At 40.9% G+C, this 4844-nt stretch overlaps 1 pseudogene; it reads right to left on the bottom strand.

Annotated features, from left to right (window-relative positions):
* Positions 1-3553: 3553 nt before the first annotated feature.
* On the bottom strand, positions 3554-4401 carry LOC106826159 (olfactory receptor 7A17-like; annotated as a pseudogene).
* Between the last annotated feature and the right edge of the window lie 443 nt (positions 4402-4844).

The raw sequence follows: 4844 nt of genomic DNA, 5'->3' as shown, positions 1-4844 counted from the left end.
TATAATAACACATTTTCTGTGTTTTTATAGCCTTCAGGGGCCAGTGTAAGCTCTGCTGGGCTCCAGAGCCAGGTGATGTAGAGATGTCCCCTGGCAGCAGCAAAAAATGGGGCACCAGAAAAGGGTATAAACTCTTTTCTGGGAGATACCAGAGAGCTGGAGCAGGGCAGAAGGAGAGCCCAAAGACTGCATCCATGGCCTCTGTTCCCTAGGAATGCCTCCCTTGGCCTTTATGAATATGGCAGACCAGAATGTGTCAGGCAAAAGCTCCTGGACAAGTAAATAGGCCTTTTTCCAAAAAAGATCCATGCTATGTTTCAGTCTGCCATCAGTGAAGTTTCCTGGGGTGGCTGCCAGCCAACAACTGTCCCTCTGATTGTTACAGTCCATGGGATCCAAGAGCACAAGCCCTCCTGTCCTCATAAGCCAGGCTTTCAATGGTGTCCCCTAGGCTGCTACCATAAAAACTGGGGCTCTGTATGTGGAATAAAAAGCATGGGTACCAGGCATATGTAAAATCTCCCCTCCAGGAGACACTGGCACTGTGGAGTGTGCCAGAAGGAGAGCACATGAACTGTGCCTGCACTTTTCAAACTGCTGCTTCTGTGCTGGGCACTGGAAGAAGTGAGTACTTGCACAAACACCTTAAGAGCAGTTTCCCCATTTGCTGTATCCATTTGGGCTCATGGTCATAATACCCAATTGTTTTCAAAGTCAGATGTCTTGGGGCCTTGTCTTGCAAATACAGATCTTCAGAGTTGGGGTGCTTGAGTTGGGGTGAGAGCCCTTCACTCCTTGGGAAGAAGCTCTTGGTTCGTGAGGCCCCCCCTGGTTGTGGGTTGCTGTCCCAGGGGCATGGATTTGGGCAGACTAAGTCTCAGCCAATTTTAACAATTACATTAAAAGGCCATTAAAGTTTATTGTGCACTTTCCTAAATTTTATGCAAATGGAAATGTAGTGTGTGTACCATAATTTTTGTATGCCTCCTTTAATTCATCAAATTATACATTTCAAATATGTGCACTTTGTAGTATGTAATTATTCTTCAACAGATTACTTACAAAGAAAAAAATCTAGAAGTGCCAGGATCAGAACAGGATCTGGAGCACAGACAGCTGCTTCACACTGAGCAGTGGTAGGAGACATCTCTTCTACCTGGGCAGAAAAAAAGTGCCATCAATGGATATAGGGACAGTAGAAGTAAATTAAAGTAATTTACACTTGATCCACTCTTTTTGTGTAAAACATAAGATAAAAATACATATAGAGGGGCTGGCCCAGTGGTGCAGCAGTTAAGTTTGCGTGATCTTCTTCAGTGGCCTGGTGTTCACTTGTTCAGATCCAGGGTGCAGACACAGCACTGTTACTGAACATGAAGTGAGTTCGCTCACCCATTGCACAGCAAGCCAATCTCTGACACTGGGTGTGGTGGAAGAAAGTAGGAATTTTATTTTTGCACAGCTCTGAGCAAGGAGAGAGGGCAGCTAATGCTGAAATCCCAAACTCCCCAAAAAGCTAAAAGGAAGGGTTTTTATTTGAGGTTTTAGGTAGGGGAGGGGGAACATATGGCCTTGCTGGTCGGAGCTTTCCCACCAGCCTGTCTTTGGCCTTGAGACACTTGCAGAGAGGAGGAAGCCTGTGACCTTGCTGGTCAGCAGCTTTCCCACCAGTCTGTATCTCTTTGTGGGGAGGAGATAATCCAGGTACTTGTCCTTGACGGTGTCTGTCTCCATGGAGGATAGTGGATTGTGGAGGCAGGAAGCCAGAGAGTAAGCAGGGAATGAGTGTTTTGGTTTTAACCCCATATATGCTGGATTTAACGTGGGGAAACTGATATCAGAGTTGATATCAGCACCACTTGGCAAGCCATGCTGTGGCAAGTGTCCCACCTATAAAGTAGAGGAAGATGGGCATGGATGTTAGCTCAGGGCCAATCTTCCTCAGCAAAAAGAGGAGGATTGGCAGCAGTTAGCTCAGGGCTAATCTTCATATATATATATAGAAACAAAGTTAACTGATCATATATTGGTTCAAGTGAGAAGAACACCATGGCCTCACACAATATCATGGATGAGCCTTACAAACACAATGTGGAGACTCACAGCTGACTATAGACCCACAATGAGATCAGTAGAGCTCAGAACAACTCCCCACCATGCAATCCCTTTGATAATAAAGGTAATATATTAAATCTTTTTCTTTCAAGATGGCTTGTTATGCAGCAACAGGTAACTGATTCAATAATCAAATTGAACAGAAGGGAGGACAAGTATAATAATCTGATCCTTATTATTCCTGGCATTTGTTCTTATATTTGAAGACAGCATTCATAGTTACTCTGTTGTTTGTTTATTTTAGACAACTGTATTTTAAAGCTCTCATGAGGGTTCCTTTCAGGGTAACCAGGAAAGACTGAATGGACATTCATATTTGTTCAGGAAAACTGGTACCCAGATTCACATGGCTGGACAGGAAGTCAAGCTCTCGTTTGAGTCATTCTGTAATCATAAAAAAATAAACATCCTGAGCATAATGGTTGATAATGATAATGATCAACATCCCTTTCATGGTGATGACAATACCTAGAATGGGGAAAACATTTTTTCTTTGTAGCAATGAAAGCATTTGTGTTATAAATAACACTGGAAGTTTGCAAGCAGAAAGAAAAGATAATTCAATAAAAAGTAGAAAAACATCAATGAATCCTTATTGAAAAATTTAAAGTTGTTTACACATGGCTACCAATCTCTATGTTCCAATGAGTAGATGTACAGAGTAAAAATGGAATATTCTGCCTAGAATACAAGCTGTTATTGTAAATTTTGCTTCATAAAATTGAAAGTCCTCTGTAATTCTAAGGTCAGATTAAGTCACTCTGTTTATTAAAACTTGTCCTTCACTGAAAAATCGTCTGGGAGAAATGTGTTTGATGGTCATTTGCCAGTGACTAGGCTCGGCATTGTGGACACCAGGCTGAAAGAATATAAGATCCTAATGAGGAGAATAAAACCCAGTGACCATTTACAAATCACCACAGTGTGTTACAGTCTACATTATCTGGAGGAGCAATTAAGACAGTGACATACAAAGGAATGCCTGGCATAAAGTGAAAATTGTGTTCTCAGATGTTCCTCTATTATACAATTATACAAATTTCCTTGGTCATCAAGTGTAGTTTTTTTCCATATGAGTGATACAATTCATGACAATTCTTTTAGTAAAACAAAAGAAAAATTGTTACGATATATGTCATTTGAGAAAAAGTATTCTAAGAAAAAATCCATGCTGTTTCATTAAGCTAATTGGAATTTGCAAATATTCTGGTCCATGACTGGGATACATTTTCAAAAGTAAGAAAACAACAAAGGGGAAAAGTGTTAGTTATCAATGAGAGCAGAAAGCTTAATAAAGGGAGTTACATGGATAGAAAGAAGTGAAAGAAGTAGAAATACCAGGAAATAAATAGAAAGAACCATATCACTTCAAAAGTCTGATCAAATGACCATATCTTCTGTCTCTGAGGTTTTCACCTCTGCAATCATGGACATTTCTTCAGTGCTGGGACAGTTTTGTAGTTTCCTTCGCAAAGAATGATTTCAGAGCCTTCTTTTTGTCTGTATTCCTCAGGCTGTAGATGAAGGGGTTCAGCATGGATGTGGCCACAGTGTACATCACTGAGACTATTTCACTTGAGTGTGAGCTGTGGGTGACAGCAGAGCTGAGGTACACTCCTAGGACTGTACAATAAAATAAAGAGACAACTGAGAGGTGAGACATAAAGGTGGAAAAGGGCTTGTACTTCCCCTGAGCTGATGAGATTCCACTTATGCAGGAAACTATCTTGGAGTAAGACTAAAGGATACCAGCAAAAGGACCCCCACCCAGAAGGATGGCTGCAAAATACATCACCATGTGTTAAGAGAGGTGTCAGAGCAGGCAAGTTGGACCATCTGATTAAGTTCACATAAAAAGTGGAGGATTTCCAAGTTGGTACAGAAGGAAAGCCACAATGCTTTTAAGCTTTTTAATAAGGAATTCGGGATACACACAATCCAGGACACCAGAATCATCAGTCCACAGAGCCAGAGGTTCATGATGACTGTGTAGTGCACGTGGTGGCAGATGGCCACAAATCGGTCATAGGCCATCAAGGTTAGGAGAATGGTGTCCAACACTGCAAAGAGTATGAGAAAATAAATCTGTGTGGTGCAGCCCTCATAGGTTATGACTTTGCTTTGTGTCTGGATGTTCCGCAGCATCTTTGGGATGGTGGTGGAGGTGAAACAGACATCTACAAAGGACAGGTTAAAGAGGAAGAAGTACATGGGTGTGTGGAGGAGGGAGTCTTAACTGACAGCCAAGATGATGAGCAGATTTCCACACATAGTAATCAGGTACATAGTGAGGAAAAGCCCAAATATGAGGAGCTGCAATTCTGCCCTCTCTGAAAATCCCAGAAGAAGAAATCCTGAAATATGTCTATTATTGCCTGGTTCCATGTGGTGAAAGTGATTCCTAGGAAGGAAGGAAGTAAAATGACTAATTTTCACAGAAACTGACATTACTAACATACTTGAAATGCTACAATTTATCATTTGTAGTCAAAAAAATAATGTTAATATTATGTTTATGAATATGATCCCCTTTGGGCATCCCTTATGCTACATCTGATATGGAATTTTTGTCCCAATCATCTTTTTTTTAAAGGGTCATACATTCTACAGTTTTAATGAAAGATTCTTCATGTATTTCAGGACATAAATTGAGTGTTGACCATGTTTTAGGCACTGTTGAAAGTTTAATGCTAATATTATGTTATGAATGACATCCCAGACATGCCAGA

Source organism: Equus asinus, chromosome 20 (assembly GCF_041296235.1).
Source record: "Equus asinus isolate D_3611 breed Donkey chromosome 20, EquAss-T2T_v2, whole genome shotgun sequence".
Taxonomy (NCBI): domain Eukaryota; kingdom Metazoa; phylum Chordata; class Mammalia; order Perissodactyla; family Equidae; genus Equus; species Equus asinus.
Note: the sequence above shows the minus strand (reverse complement) of the source record. Positions and strands in the feature narration are given on the sequence as shown.